Below are 17282 nucleotides of genomic sequence, written 5' to 3'. Positions count from 1 at the left end.
GAGCTTTTCCACTCACTGCGGAATATATATATATATATATATATATATATATATATATATATATATATATATATATATGTAATCTTCCTATGGCTTTGGTATAGGTGCTGGCTGCATCTTTGCCCTGGAGTGCCCATCCCCAGCACCCACAACCTGAACCTGCAGTCTTGGACTCTGGCCTCCTGGAAAGCAGGCAAAGCATCTCCCCTTTCCCAGGGGGGACCTTAAAAACCTACAGAGGCTTCTGAAAAGGTCCTCCAAGATACCCTGCGTCCCTTTGCACCCATTTCACCATTTGCCAGCGTCCCCACTCTGGTAATGCCCACCTGGTCTGGTCTAGGACTGTCTGGTTTCTGGAAGAACCAGCACTCTGGGGGGGGCTCCCAAGGGCCCCCCCTCCCCCGCTCCCCCTGGTTACCAACACCTACCAAAGGGAATCCACCATCCTCAGTGCTGATTTGCCTTTGGGTGGACAAAGTGGTAAGCACAGAGCAGAAGGGAGGGAGTGCTGAGTTCACCAGCTGCACAGACTGAAAATAAAAGGCCCTAAATTTGCCCCCTTTCCTGCATCCCAAGCCTCTTTATGTTCCTAGGACATGGTATCAGGCAATTTGTAATGTCATATGGATCCAGATCCCATCCTACTCCCCAAAATGAACAGCCTGAGTTCGGACTATGGGTCTCTCTCTCTCTCTCTCTCTCTCTCTCTCTCTCTCTCTCTCTCTCTCTCTCTCTGTGTGTGTGTGTGTGTGTGTGTGTGTGTAGTCTCTCAGTGCCCTTTCCCCACACAGAGAAGGCTCTTCTTCCTTCAGCTGGCTGGGGTATTCAATTCACATATGTACAGGGGAGTCACCTGTAGCTTGGCTTTCAGGAACTTGGACTCTAGCAGCCCCCAGAGCACCACCCCCAGTTGTGACAATCTTGGTCACAGTCACACTCTGTCACAGGATTGTACCTTCCTGCAACCTTCCCTAGCACTAGTTCTTAATTTAACTCCTTCATCTTTGGTTTAGGCTTTATCTGCTGGGACTACCAGAATTTTTAAAGTAACCTCCAGGGACAGCCTCATTTGGCATTTTAAAATGTTGGAGAGTTTTTCTCTCAATAGTCTTACAGTTTTAAGTCAGGAAGTGGTGTCCAAGCCTTTAATCCCAGAACTCTGGAGGCAGAGGTAGGTGGAGGTGAATCTCTGTGAGTTCGAGGCTGGCCTGGTCTACAAAGCAAGCAAGTTCCAGGACAGGCTCCAAAGCTACACAGAGAAACCCTGTCTGGAGGGGCAGGGGAGCTCCACTAGTTATAGGTTTACCCAAGCTCTGTCCCTCTGTGACCTTCCCCAAGGATACCCCAGACAAGCTCCTTGAAATAAAGTTGTCAATTTATGGGTGATTTCCCAGAGACCATGCCACCCCACCTGGCTCTGCCCAGATCCTTGGTGTCCCAAACCAAGTGACCAGCTGCATTACTTCTGTCGTGTATAGAAAATTCCTCTTCTAACAGGAAAAAATGTAAAAACAAATTATTCTTGTAGCCAACAAAGTAATTCAAGGGGACATAAAGGAGGAAGTTTAACCTTTCATCTACTCACAGAGATTATGGGGTGATAACTGTGTGTCCTTCATAGTGTGCTTGTAAACCTGTGCTAAGAGATGCCCAGAGGAGGGTGGGTTTAGACTTTTTCTGAGAGATGTGCATTTCATTTCAACCAAATCTTTTTTTTTTTTCTCTTTTCAAGACAGGGTTTCTCAGTGTAGCTTTGGAGCCTATCCTGGCACTCGCTTTGGAGACCAGGCTGGCCTCGAACTCACAGAGATCCACCTGCCTCTGCCTCCCTAGTGCTGGGATTAAAGGCGTGCACCACCAACGCCCCGCAACCAAATCTTTAAATGAACATTTACACACATAATAGCTCCTTTTAACCAGTTGTATGCTATTCCACAAAATCATATTCTAGTTTACTGTTAACTTGTTTCTTTAACCTATATTGATGCACATATGAGGTTTGGTTTGGTTTTGTCTCTGATGCTCTACAACTATTACTGTCACAAATATTCCTGTTCAAATAACATTCTGCACTAGGTTTTTATTTCTTCAATAGCCTAGAGTCATGTCTTCCCTCTCTCCCCCCACCCTGCCTCCTCAGATTGAATTGCTGGGCAGAAATATCTGTGTGCTTTTACTATGAAAAGATGCTAATTAATCATCTGGATAATCCAAGGCTACCAATTTTTCTGCATCCTCGTCATCACTGGGTGTTAACAATGTTTTGCAGCTTTCAGGGAGGCCACCTTTCCTGGCACTTCTGTGCATCTCTTTTGGACCCCGAGGACCAGACATTTCTCCAGGGACAAGGAAGCTCCAGCTAGACTTTGGGTCCCTGCCCCAGACTGTGGCAAATAGTCAAAATGATTTTATTCAAACCTGGGAGTAATTAATCCTGGAAAACCATGGATCCCACCCCTAATTTAATCAACAGGCACAAAGTGTCTAGACCTCCTGAGGGCTTGGTAAGTGATTAGAAGACTCAACCGAGGATCCCCCACTGCACCTTCTGTTGTTACCTGGCACTTACCCGGCAGCATGCCAGCTCCCCATCCCAACTGAGGCTAGAGGTCCCTGGCCTGGCTGCAATGGGTGGCAAACAAAAGAGGAGGCACAGGAAAAGCATGGGGCATGGGGCACAGACAAGGAAGATGAAGGCCACATATCTTCTTTTACTCAACTGCCCCGTGGGTCCTAGAGGCACCTAAAGGCAGGGTCCAAACCACAATGAATATCCAGGAGGACCAAACCATCATCCATCAGGGAGTTCATTGTACAAAACAAACAAACAAAAAACAAAACAAAACAAAACAAAAAAAAAAGCTCTCACTCTTACTCTGTCCTTCTCTATCCTTCCTCCATTTACTCTGGCCTAACTTTGAAAAAAAATTAACTTTCACTGAGTACTTTATATATGTCAGGTATTATTCTAAAAGTTGCATTTCCTTGGTAAGCTCAGTAAATGAATTATGTTATCCCCATTTTGCAGATGAGAAACTGAGGTTTAGAGAGAGACTAATAATTATTCCAAGCTCAGCAGGTATCAAAAGAGGGAGCCGAAATTGAAAGCCCTAATCTAGCATAGGAGTCTGTTTTATGGTATCACTTAACTTTGCTTGGTGTGTTACTGTGCTGAATCAAAAGAGTTAACCTAAGTAAAAAGACAACGACAATGAAGAAATTTAAGTCTCTTGGTAGGCAGAATAAACGGCCTGACAAAGATGTCTATCCATTTCCCAATTAATCTCTGGAACTTGTGAGTTTTGTAGTTGCTGGCAAAAGGGAACTAAGGGTTGTAGATGGGATTCTGTTGCCAGTGGGCTGACTATAAGATGTGGCCATTGTTCTGTATTGTCCTGGGGATCAGTGTAATCACAGGGCTCTTGATTCCCAAGAAGAAGAAGAAGACAGAATAGGACAGAGTTATGGATGGGAGAACTCAACCCACTTTTGCCTTTGAAGTTTAAGGGAAGTCTGTGACAAGGAAGTTGAAATGTCTTCCAGAGAAGAAACCAGCATGTTCCCCAGAGTTTTGAGAAGGAAATGTACCCCCAGTGATTTCAGCCCAAATAGAATCCATGTCAGAATTCCAACCTACAGAACTTAGTGTCAGATAATAAGGTTATAGCTGTGAAGAGAGTGCTATTGCAGTCAGAAATTGCATTATACTGATGTTGTTGAGAAGGTACTTTTTACTTAAAAACAAACAAACAAAAACATGCCCTTCAGGATGTAAGCACGCTAGAGATTTTTCTCAGGGCTTCCCTTCATCCATGTGTGTGTTTGGAGGAGGTGGCCAATTTGTTTCTGTGGTATTTCAGGAGGAAGTCTGTGTATCAAAGAGGGCATCAGAGAATGTGTTTCTATAGGACAGTAAACACACGGTTATGCTACTGCTTACTGGTGTCTCAGCACAAAGACTTCCACATGTTCGTCCCTTTTCTACCCTCCTTCCAGTTACAAGTCCCTCTTGTTCATCTCCTTTCCAGCCAGTAACTCAATGAACATGCTAGGAGGTTCTTTGGCTCTATAATCCTCATGGGCCTGTCCAGACAAGAAAAGTTCATCATTTGGGTCTGTGCATTCATATACCACCAGGTTCTTTTTCTCTTGATAATTCACAGGAACTAATATTAGCCACATACTTCATCATCTGGACAAAAATCGTATGCTGGACTGATTTGCATGGTGGCAGCATTTCCAACTATGTACTTTACCCAGAAGACACAAGGATGTGGGTTCCAGCTCTAATAGAATATCTGGAGTGAATCACTTGCTAACAGCATCCTAAGAAGGAAGAAATATGAAAAAACAAAAAAAGCAAATTTAGACAGGCCTCTAGTTGTTACTATCCTCTACACCAAGAGAAAGCTGTTAAAAAATAGTTCTAACACAGTAACCAGGACAAAGAGAAACAGTTACTGTGCTACAGGACTCTAGGAAAGGATGGCAGACAAGGGTCATTAACTTCAGAGTCACTGAAGATTTGTACTGATTCCTCAGTCCCAGCTTGCTATGTCTTTCTGTGTCCTTGAAGGCTCAGCAAGATTAGGTAAGTGACTGTGAAAAAATGGCTCAGGGACCCTCATGGTCCTTTGGTCAGCACATCACATATAGCACAAGACAGGGATCACACTAGAGATGTAAAGCCAGCCTGGTTTTTACACCAGATCCATTCCTGAGATATATCAGTCCATGATTCCATTAAGAACATGTATCCCTAAGCATCTTTTAAGGGTCCCACATCCTACTATTTTATAACAGGCAACAATATAACTTGAGTTTGAAGGCTACAAGCCATAGCCTTCAAATAACACCTCTCTGCTGACTTGATTCACCCTGCCTCCACTGTCAAGCTCTGTAGAAAGTTATTAGCCTTTTCTCCTCTGCCTCATTTGTGTCTTACCCTTTAAAAACAATGCTATGCATTCTATTTTAATTTTTTTATCAAGAATTCACACACACACACACACACACACACACACACACACACACACACACACACACTGAGAAGGCTGGAAACTGTAGGTGATCTAAAAGGGAAAAATTTAAATAGTCATGATTTCTTCAACCAGAGGTACTCATTTTATTCTTAGTGTCTCTTGGATTACTCTCCTTTTTGGATGGGTGTGATGATGTTGTCTCTCTCTCCTCAAACATTCTCTCTCTTCCCATGGCTAATTCATTGTTGAGTGCTTCCTGTTGTAGAATATTATTTTAAGATGTATTACATTTGTTTATGCTGTGGAATATTTGTTTAATGATGCAAAGATGTATTGAATTCTTTTATGTTGTATTTGTTTAACTCTGTAAAGCTGTGTCACTTTGCCTGCCTAACTCTTTTGATTGATCTAATAAAAAGTTGACTGGCCAATAGCAAGGCAGGAGAGAGAAATAGGCAGGGCTGATGGGGAATGTTCTTCTGTATATGTGTTTCTCTTATTTGTTGATGAATAAAACACTGATTGGCCACTAGCCAGGCAGGAAGTATCAGCAGAGCAACCAGAGGAGGAGAATGCTGGTGAGAGGACTCAGAAAGTGAGCCCCTAGGGAGATGCCATGTAGTAGCTGAAGGAGTAACAGGCCCAGACATTCGCCATTAAGATAAGACGTCTAGAAATACATAGATTAATAGCTATGTGTTAATAATTAAGAGAGAGCTAGCCAGTAAGAAGCCTAAGTCATTGGCCAAACAGTTTATAATTAAGTCTCTGTATGTTTATTTGGGGCTAACCAGCTGAGGTAGCAGGCAGGACAGAACATCTGTCTACACAGAGCTGGCAGGCAGTGAAGAAATAGGAGGGCGATCTAGGGAAGAGAGAAGAGCAAAGAGTGAGAAAGGGAGAAGGAGAGGAGGACACCAGGGGCCAGCCACAGAGCAAGTCATGAAGTAAGAAGGAAAGAAAGATATATAGAATAAAGAAAGGTAAAAAGCCCAGAGACAAAACATAAAGTTAAGTTAGAAAAGCTGGCTAGAAACAAACCAAGCTAAGGCCGGGTATTCATAAGTAAGAATAAGTCTCTTTGTATTTATTTGAGATCTGGGTGGTGGGACCCCATAGAGTTAAAAAATGTAAAACCCTACAGCTTCCAACTCCCTGCAGAGAGCTCAAGACTCAAGATCTGGTCCCTTCTCATCTCAGCAGCCTCTTCTCCACACACAGCTCTCTGTATCCACTGCAGCCATATTGAATCCCCCACCCCTCCTTGAGCTGACATTGTCTCCTTTACACAATGTAGGATTTTTTCATTAACGTATCAGGGCCAATCCTATGTGACCAATACAGTAGAATACAATTGAAGTTAAACTTAGTGGCTTCCAAGACAAGGTCACAAAAGATATATTGCAGCTTCTTTCTCAATCTCTTGGATTGCTTTCTTTAGGGGTAAGCCAGCTGCCTTGCTGTGAGGACACTTAAGCTCTTGGAAGAAATCTACAGAGAAAGGAACTGAGACCTTCTGCCAGCAGCCAGCACTGTCTTGCCAGACACATGAGTGGCTTGAAAGGCAAGATCCTCTATCTCCTATCAGAATTTCAGATGCCTACAAACTTAGCTCACCTCTGATTACAGCTTCATGATTCCTGCGCCAAGCTACCCGGTCAAGCTGCCTTCAAATTCTTTACCCAGAGAAACACTGATAAATAATAAATGATTTTTTTTTGTTTAAACCAGTTTGAAAATGATGTGTGAAGCAAACTACTCAGCAATAGATTAATAAACTGAACCTGGAATATTCCTTCATTTTATTCTTTACTGTTTGTCCATTTGTCTATATATGTTCTGTAAGTCCAAAATACCTTGAGCATGTAAATTTACTAAAGAATAATTTCTGCCAACTATGAAGTCTTTTGGCAATGTACTGCTAAAAATACATACAAGAAAAAAAACAGACTAAATAGCAGGTAAATCTATACAAATGATTAGTTAAAGAAGATAGGAAGGAAGGAAGGAAGGAAGGAAGGAAAGCAATGTTACCCTAATTAGGAAACCATAGCAAGACACTGGTGTGAGAGCAAATGAGGAGAATGACACTTCTCTCACCCATTAGCAATGTCACGCTGAGCTGCTGCAGCTGCTACAGAGCTGGAGACACCCCAGGAGTCAAAGGGAGAAAGCTATTCTCCCTTTCTAATCGCCAGCAAGGCCTCCCATTGGGCAAAACTGTTAGAAAGACATAGACAAAGGAGTCTGGGAAATGTAGTTTGCACAGTTCCTTCTTTGCCAATAAAGAAAGGACATGCCTAGGGAAAGGGAGACTCTGGGAGCTAATAGAGACAATTTGTCATGCAGAACAGTAACAGAGATAATGTAAATATATAAGCACATGTCTGACAGGTCTTTGCTGAAGAAATGAAACAGTCAACACGTGGTGTGATGACTGAAGAAAATCAGATGTTATTATGTTCAGCTCTAACATCTATCCCACAGCTCACCAAAAGACGGGGCCCCACCATGAAGTACATCTAATTTAAAAAAGCTTCTACAGCAAAGCCCTGTTCAGTAAAAACTTGAAGAAGATGATTCCTAATAAGAGATAACACCCTGAGATAATGTAATAGAACAATCTCCTTTTCAACTGTGAATTCGTGTTCCTTCCCTAGCCCTTCCATGGAGTTGGTTTCTCTGTGGTGCATTTTAAGGTGAGCCACCCCAGTTGTAAAGAAATCAAGTCACACAGATGGTAAGTGGCACAATCAGGGTCCTAACACAGTAACTGGGGTCAAAAGAAAATGTATTTAACCACTCGACTATCCTGTGTATTACTCTATTGTCACCTTACCAGAAACATGGGAACTACTGACCACTTGTTGTTCCTGTACCACAAAGATTAAAAAGTCCTAACAATATAAGAAAAGCATGAAGAACAGAACCTGCAGAAACTCAACCCCCAAGCTACAAGAAAACTTCCGATCCCAGCCTATCCAACCAGGAGTCTACTGTAGATCAACTCATATATTCTTGAAAGGCCACAGTAGCTGAATTATCTTGAACATTTTTCCCCTGAGGCTTTGAATTTACTTGGATAAAGTTATTCCAAGATATTTTTGAAGATAATGTTTTCTTGCTTTTTTTTTCCATTTCTTTGTTACTTGTATATAAGAAGGTTACTGGTTTTTGTGTGTTAATTTTGTAACCTGCTGCTTTGATGCAAGTATTTATCATACGTATAAGTTTCCTGGTGGGATCTTTATGATCTATTATGTATAAAATAATATTGTCTTCAAATAAGGATACTTTGACTTCTTTCTATTTGTAGCTCCTTGATGTCCTTCAGTTATCTTACTACTATAGGGAAGACTTCAATTATTATATTTAACAGGTATGGAGAGAGTGGATATCCTTGTCTTGTTCCTGATTTTTGTGGGAATGATGAGTTTCACTACACAAGTCTAGCCAATGAAAACCCAACTTTTCTCTCCTGGAAGGGAAGCCTGAAACATAGAATACTGGTGTGAAAACAAAGAATTATACAGCTGTGGATATATGTATGGTAAGAAGTTGACTTCCATATAATTTATGAAACAATGTTGATTATTTAATAATAATCCATTTATATACTTCATAATAAGACAATATGGTTTTCCTGAACAACATTTTGCCTAGTTCATGGCCAATGGAGAAAAAGAATAAAAAGGGAAACACCTATTGTTCTGATGACTAGGTACCGAGATATGGTTAGGGATAAAGGAAATAATTAAGGCACACAATAGCTTTTCTCAAAATGAATATCTTGCTTTAGAAAATGGGTTTATTTTCTCACAAGTGCAGAGCTACTGTAAACAGTACTCTTTGCTAATATCTTGCATGGCCATTGTGAATAAACTATCTTCTCTTGTTTGGAAGACATGCCACTGTGAGGTCTGCCTACAGATCATCATGTCAATCACCCACTGCAGTGGTGTGGCAACTCCAGATCTCAGTTACATACCTAGAATAGACATTTTGCCCCCACTCCATCTTTCTATCACATGTCTGTCAACATGAAGAGAAGGAAGTCAACACTAATGACTTCCGAGGGCATTCTGATCCAAACAGTAGTCTGAGCAGGTGCAACATGAACCGAGTGAGATCAACCAGCTCAGAAATGTATGTCTGAGGCAGTGCCTTTTCACTTGCTGCCCTGCAACTTTTTAAACTGTAATTTCTGAACTGTTTGCATTGAGATCTACTTGCTTTAGCTCACATCTTCCTTCATTCCAACACTTTCTCTGCCTCACACAGCCCAAGCCTATCTGTCTTGTATCTAAAATCTTTGCACGCAAGCTCCTTCTTGTCATGTAGTTTCAACATCAGTGTCCCCGGTCAGAGTTAGCTTCTCTGGCCCATCCATTGAAAACTGAGAGCCATCATGACTGGTAACTGTTCCCCAGCAGACAGGCACTGCCTGGTTTTGTTCTGTTTGCAGTTCTGACCACTTGACGTTTCATAAAATCACTATGTAATGTTGCTACATCCCCTCGTACACTTAGATGAAGCTGGGCCCAGCTCTTGGATGAACAGACACAGTATGTGTAGTTTTGTCTTCTAAAGCCCCTGAATGGTCCCTGGGCCTCTCCTCTGATCCTTTTTCTGAGATTTTTCTTCTTAAGCTCAACATCCTGATTTTTTCTCCATTACTCATCTCACACCTTGATGTCTCTGGAACTAATGAGCAGATCTGAACATACCAATATTCATTTTCATCCATGGGGGTATGTCTGAAGAACCCCAATAGATGCCTGAAACTCCAGATAGCACCCAATCCAATAATATTATCTTCCTTCATATCCATTGCAATGGTTACTATTGGTTATCAACTTGACAGGCTCTGAAATATCCCTCCAGGCACGACTGCAAGGGGTAATTTAGATTAGGTTAACCTATGGGCCCACCTGTGTGAATGTTCTTGATTAGATTAATTGAAGTGTGAAGACCCATCCTAAAGGAGGGCATCGTTCCCTAGGCTTGGGTCCTGAACTGTTTCAAAATGAGGAACTGTTCATTGTTTCCTGCTTTCTGGCTGTGGCTGCAGAGTGACCAGCAACCCCCAACTCCTGATGCCAGAACTTTCCAGTTGTGATAGACTGTACCCTTAAACCATGAGCAAACATAAACTCCCTATCCCTTGCTCTTGTGGGAATATCTTATCACAGTGACAGGAAATAAACAAAAAGACCCTGCACGGTTTCCACTTAAAGGAGACACTGATAATTGCCAGCATCACTGCTGTGTACTTTGGGGTTATTATTAAGTGAAAGAATGCTATATAACCACAAGGGGTTGATACCAGGGCATATGCACTGATTATGTGAATAGCTAATGAATGGCTAGTGGACTAGTAGCATATGTAGTGAGCACACACTGGAGAAAGGGATGAATCATGTTCCAGGTAGGGATGGAGAAAGCATTCACCAAGTCTCTCCAAATAGAATGTATTTCAATATCGTGAGTTATTTCTGGAATATTTCATTCCGTGTTTCTAAATCGTGTTTGGCCTCAAGCAACTGAAACAATGGAAAACAAAACAAAACATAATGAAAGACCTGAGTCAGAACAAGTAGCAAATGCTGGGTGCCATCCAGAGAATCCAATGTGGACGCTCTTGACCCACATAATCAGCCATCGACAAAGGATGCTGAGGCTCAGTGAACTCAGTGTTGGAGACAAAGGAGTGTCTGCTGACCACGGAGCTCTGCTGAGTACGTCCTAACCACAGTCAACACCCCCAGAAACTGACATCCTACTGCAACAGAGTAGTGCTATAAGACAAAATACCTCTTCATCCCTTATATTGCTTTCGTTAGAATATCTTATTGGAGCAACCAGAAAAATAGTTCAGACACCTGTGATCAGGTAAGGCCTTGTGTGTTTTAAACTTAATGGAGGCACTCTGTGGCATATCCTAATTGCTAAGTTGGTGCTGAGATGAGACAAAGCTCTGTCTAAACCAGTGCCCCCACTTCAGCTGTCAGCCACACAAACCTTTATTAAGTAAAAATGGTTTTAAAATTATTAAGTAAAAAGTCAAGGAGACAGTAGCAATATATATTAACAGTCACTTCATGGGGAAACCTATCAATTTAAAAAGAACTCCTGGGGTCATCTTTAAATAAGTTGTATTCAAATGGTAGGCCTCAGTCCTTTATGGAGGGGTGTACTGCGTGAAGCCAATTTTCTGAATAAAATCAAATGCCGGTCCTTCAGAGTTGGCAATGGAGGGAAAATATTCCCGCGAGGATAGCCCACCTCTTCCCTTATTCTCCCTTTTTTTTATTTCAAAGGCTTGCCACACTACTGAGGATCCCTGGTTACTGTTTGTGCCACTGCCAGGCTGGCATCAAAGGGCACTGCTGCATACTGTCGGCTTCTTCTTGGCCCTGGATCCACCTGTTACAGTTTGGTTCTAAAATGTCCTCTCCAGGCTCCTATTTTTAAACACCGAGTCCTCAATGTGTGATACTATTTCAGGGTGGTAGAGCCTGGCTGGCAGAAGGCACTAGGTTTAGACTTTTGAAGGTTATGCTGACTTCTAGTGTAGAGGAGTCTCCTCCACAGGTCCTTACCTCTATGATTTCCCCATCATGATGGAGCAAAATCTCTCCAAAACCATGAGGTGAATCATGCCTTTCCTCCTTTAAGGTGTTCTGTTGGGAATTAGGTCACAACAAGGCAAAAGGAAATGGTGCCCTCCTCCTTCAATCCTTTTTTGGGGGTGGTGTTTTATTTTGAACTTTCCAAACACCAAAGGTTTGCTCTGGGTTCTGACCAGTCCCACCAAACCCAAAGGTCAAATAGAGGACTTAGAAGCCTACTTTGGAAGACTCCACAGGTGATTTCCCCCCAGAGTCAGTGCTAATGCTAAAATGTAGATGTGTAGACTCTAACCCATCCCCTAAACCACCATTAAGCAGCATATACAATGACAAGAACCATTTCAAAAGATGTCACTGAAGATCTGGGGAGAGAAAATGCATGAAGAGAGTAACACCCAAATAGATGAGTGGCATTACAACTTTCTTCTCTGCAGTCCCTGACTGCATCCACAGGGAAGAAACAGTAAGTAACTTGGAGAAACTTTGTTAACATTCATTCATATACAAGGAAAGTTCCCACAGCCAAGGAATTTTGGGACATGCTCTATACTGCTCCTGGTCTTGACATTCATAGTGTATGCTGCATTTTGAAATCTTTTACAGGGAAAATCTCACTGAGATCTGTTAATATGTTACCTGAACATACATCACCACAGAAATTCTGCTAAGCAGAGATATCTAAGGCACCTCTAAGTGTTTCCAAGCTTGCCGTCAAAGCGGTCAGGGAGGCACCTCCAGAGTGTCTCTTACTCAAGGACCCTCCTCATCTTCCTGACAATTAATCTCTGACAATAGCTTACATGTAGGCTTGGGGTGTATAACATGGTGGTGGAGTGCTTACCTAGCATGCATGAGTCCCTGAGTTCCACCCTAACCACCAAAAATAGATACCTCTAAACACAGGACTGATTCCAGTCACAGGTCAGCATCTAGTACATTTGGGCCCACTGTATCTACAAGTTCTATTATTGGATTCAACCAACACAGATTGGAATTTTAGCAAAAATATTTGCTTTTAGTCTGAACATTTATTTACATGTTGTATTCTTCTTTTTGGTGATGCCTCAAACTCACCATGTAGTCAAGGATAGTCTTGAACATCTAATCCTCTTGCTTCCATCTCCCAAGTGCTAAGATCAAAAGCATGTACTACCACGCCTGGTTTGTGTGATGTTTGGGATTGCACCCAAGGCTCCATGCATGCTAGGCAAGCACTCTACCAACTGAGCTACACTCCTAGCCTATGCATACTTCTGTTTTGGCATTTTCCTCTACACAATAAGTATAAAACTACTTACCTAGCACATGTCCAGCATTGGTTATTTCAAATCCTCTGCAAATGACTTAAAGTACATGGGGGGTATTATGAGTCCTATACAAACACTGCCAAGAGTAGAAGGGGCATGAGTATGTGAGGATTTTTGTGTGTCTTCAAAGGCTAAACTCTATCCCCATTAGAAAAGGAAGGACATTTATTCACTAACACTTATATTTAAGAGAGACACACAATAAGATAACAAAGAGGACTTTGTTTTAAGTTCAAAAGCATTGCAGGTGATGTCCAACCAGAAGATAGAAAGCACATTGATCTAAACCCAAGTCCTATTCTTTCTAGCCAGCACTGTGCTTCCAGACTCATGGTTGCCCAAGTAAACCATGAGTTTGGACATGACTGAGGGTAGACACGAAGATTCAGGAAAAGTAGAGTAGGAGGCAATTTGTTTAGGGGCAGCAGCTCTTGGTGGTCCCCATTGGTCCCCCTGGAGGCTTGGCATGCAACTTGGAATGCAACTCCTTGAGTTCTCTTTCTTCCCCTGTAGAGTAATATGGAGGGAAAGAAAAGGTGTCCTTACTGCAGGATTGAGATTAGAAGACAAAAGAGAATAAAGTAAGTGTCCAATGGGAATAAAGACATGATTCAGTGGGCAAAGTACTTATTCTGATGGCATGAGAGACAGCCTCCAAAAGCTCTTTGGTCAAGCTAAGTCAAGGACAAAGAATTTTGGAACTTGATCCAATACACATGCTATTCTCATGAGAGAGTGTATTGCTCCTTTTACTTAGTCAGGAAACAGCTGTTCCATGGCTTAACCATAGTAACAACACAAAACCTTGATAATTTCCTTGTCAGCACTAATTATTTAGTATAACAAACCTTTTACTATCATTGTTTAACCCTAACTAGGCTATAAGCTAGTAGAACATTGCCTGATCTAGAGTGGGTACTAAGAACACATTTGCTGAATTAGTGAATTCAAACAGCCAGCAATTGCCCATTGGTTGTAAGCAGAAACCATCTTTCATATTTAGATCTACACACAACTTCTCTGGATCTAGATCTTTGCATCTAGAAAGCACTCACCAGTCCCTGAACACATGAATCGGTGAATGAAAACAGATGAATGAACCAACATGTATGTAACAGGAATTAGTTTCTCTCTGTCCTGCTATGAGAATTATTTAAGTATTTATACTATTGTGCTCTGGTGATAGTTGAGAAAATGTGGTGAGATCAGGGTCCTTTGTTGTTCTACAGTCCACAGTCTCCTTTCTAGAACTTGTTCCTTCACATTTGTGGGGAGGAGATGCATTTAGCCCTCAGTATGTGTGGGCATCTGTAGATTCAAGCCCACATCTGTAGATTTAAGCTTAGACCAATAATGTGCAATACATTTAAAGAAAATTTCATTTGTTCTGAGCCCAGATTTTTGGTTATTTTTCCATTTAAAGCTGGGGGTGATGGTGCATGCCTTTAAATCCAGCACGTGGGAAACAGAGGCAGAGACAGGTGGGTCTCTGTGAGTCTGAGGCTAGTCTGTCTACATAGTGAGTTCCAGGACAGCAAGAGCTACATAGAAAGTCCCTATATTAAAACAAACAAATAAATAAATGGAAAGGAAATAACACCTATCAATGCATTCTATCAAGTATTAGCTTCATCTGAAATTATTTTACCATGTGCTAACACTTTAGGTTAGCACACAAAGTAACAGGTTGCATCATAGCATCCTCATGCATGTTATACGTTGTTCTGCTTCATCCTCTTCCTCCAGCTTTCTCCCCATTCTCCCTCCAGCCAGTTCCCTTCTTTCTCCCACTGGCCTCTGTCTTCTGCTTTCTTACCAATAGAAATGATTTGTAATATATGGGAAGATGCCAATAGGTTCTATGACAATCATTTCGTATATGGGATATTTACATCTGATAATGTGATATACATAGGAATTTCAGGAACCAGTCTCCCATGGATGCTGAAAGATAACTATAGCTTGAGTTCTAGGGACAGTAGTTACTAATCAGATTTTGAGCAAAACTAAAAACATCGTGTCACTACACCTCCCAAATCACTTTCCAAGAATGTTTTCATATCTGCCATCAGAGGGTGAATCCTTCAATCTGGTGACTCAATACTTAGAGGGGGTAAAATAAAACCCAAAAGATTTTGTGTCTTAGACACTTTTCTCCTCCCTGGTCGTTTCCATGAATAACATGTTGGTTTTTACGAGCTATTAGATTTTATAAACTTCCTTTCTAGAGCAATTTATCAGTGTCAACAGTTATTACTATCCTGCAGTCCCCAAATTCCTCTCTTGTGAGCAATAATTTAGCTTAATTTTTTTCTCTGTGATAAACCTTTACGTGATGATCTAGTTTCTAATTAAGGATTATGGTTACCTGGGAGGTCCCAACAAAGAAACAACCAACAACTTCTGAGTAAGAGACCAAACACAAGAGAGGCAGTTTTGCATGTTGTCCCTAAAATGTCTCTCACCTCTCCCCCAACCAGAATCCAATGAAGGATCATGAGCTGCACACACTTGTCTCTTCAGTACTCTGACACACTTTTTTGGTGGTAATGGTGATTGAACCAAGGACCATGAGTTCTAGCATGCACTCTAATTCCCCAATTACATTCGACAGCTCTTCCTTAGGCCCCATTAATTAAAACAGAAGATCTTTTCCAAAGGTATCATAAATTAGATGATGCTTGCACTCTCCAGGCACATCAGTTTGAACAACAGGCAAACTGTTAATCATTATCTTAGGACATAAAATTAAATTTCTGGAAGGAGGGTTCTCAGAGCAGTGTTTTGCTTTCAAAACAATAAACATTTTGGTATCCAAATGTCAACAGAAGTTAAACATATTCAATACACAAGGAGGCTGTTAACGCTGTTACATCTGGAGTGCTTTCCTATATTTGAAAGAGACTTCACACTTGACACTTTAGCCAGGTGGTGTCTTATTCCTATTGTCCATGGTGGTGTGCTGATTCCATAACAGCCTAGCACTCACATGCTTGTTGATCAGACACAAGGGCAGTGCTGTCGGGAATGAGACTGAAATGGGCTAAACAACAGATTTTTGGTTGAGATTGAAGTGTACTGGCTTGAAGGGCCCTCAGCAGTGTTATCCTGTGCATCCCCCATGCCATCCCCACCTTTCAGCCCATTTTGGTCTAGCCTTACAAAATGACCACTTTTATTCAAGCAGTGTAGACAACACTTCCATACACACTAAGTATAGAAGCATGGAAACTTTGACATTCTGTAAGCTATTGTCGATCAAAGGGAACCAAACACGGACATAGCACAGAAGAAAATTTTCCTAGCCTTAAGAAGGATATGCCTATGTAAAGGTACAAGAAACTTACAGAACACCAAATAGATTGGACAAGAAAAGAACCCCTCCCCACCACATAATTACCAAAACATTAAACATATAGAAGAAAGGAAGAATATTAAAACCTGCAAGTAATTTATATAGGCAGACCTATTAGAATTACAGCTGACTTCTCAATGGAGACTCCAAAAGCTAGAAGGGCCTGAACAGATGTCTTGCAGTCTCTAAGAGACCACAGATACCAACCCAGACTACTATACCCAGCAATAGTTTCAATTACCATAGATGGAGAAAACATGATATTCCAATGCAAAGTCAACTTTAAACAATATTCAACTATAAATCCAGCCCTACAGAAGATACTAGATGGAAAACTACAGCTCAGAGAGGTTAATTACACTCATAAAAACACAGAAAATAATCTCACACCAGCAAAACCAAAAGAAGGGTATACGCACGTGCCCACACACCACCACCACCACCACCACCACCACCACCACCAACAACAACAACAACAACAACAACAACAATAAAATAATAGCAATTGACAAGCATTGGTGATCAATATCTCTCAATATCAATGGATTCAATTTCTCAACAAAAATACACAGGCTAACAGAATGGATGCAAAATCAGGATCCATCCTTTTGCTACATACAAGAAACATGCCTCAACATCAAAGATAGACATTACCTCAGAGTAAATGGGTTGGAAAAGATTTTCCAAGCAAATGGACCTAAGAAGAAAACTGGTTTAGTTGTTCTATTATCTAGCAAAATAGACTTTAAATCAAAATTAATCAAAAGAGATGTGAAAGGATACTTCATACCTTTCCAAAGGATTTTCAAAGGAAAAATCCACCAGGGAATAGGAGTCCTTGGGTGGGGAGGGTGGAGGGAAAGAGTACTAGGAAAGAGGACTGGAAATGGGGGCATTTGGGAGGTGAGATAGAAACCCAGTGCAATGGGAACTCCCTGGAATCAACAAGAGTGACCCTAGAAATGGGGGATACAGAGCCTGAACATGTACTCTTCTGTAACTGTCA

Source organism: Cricetulus griseus, chromosome 3 (assembly GCF_003668045.3).
Source record: "Cricetulus griseus strain 17A/GY chromosome 3, alternate assembly CriGri-PICRH-1.0, whole genome shotgun sequence".
Classification (NCBI taxonomy): Eukaryota; Metazoa; Chordata; class Mammalia; order Rodentia; family Cricetidae; genus Cricetulus; species Cricetulus griseus.
This window is presented reverse-complemented; position numbering follows the sequence as displayed.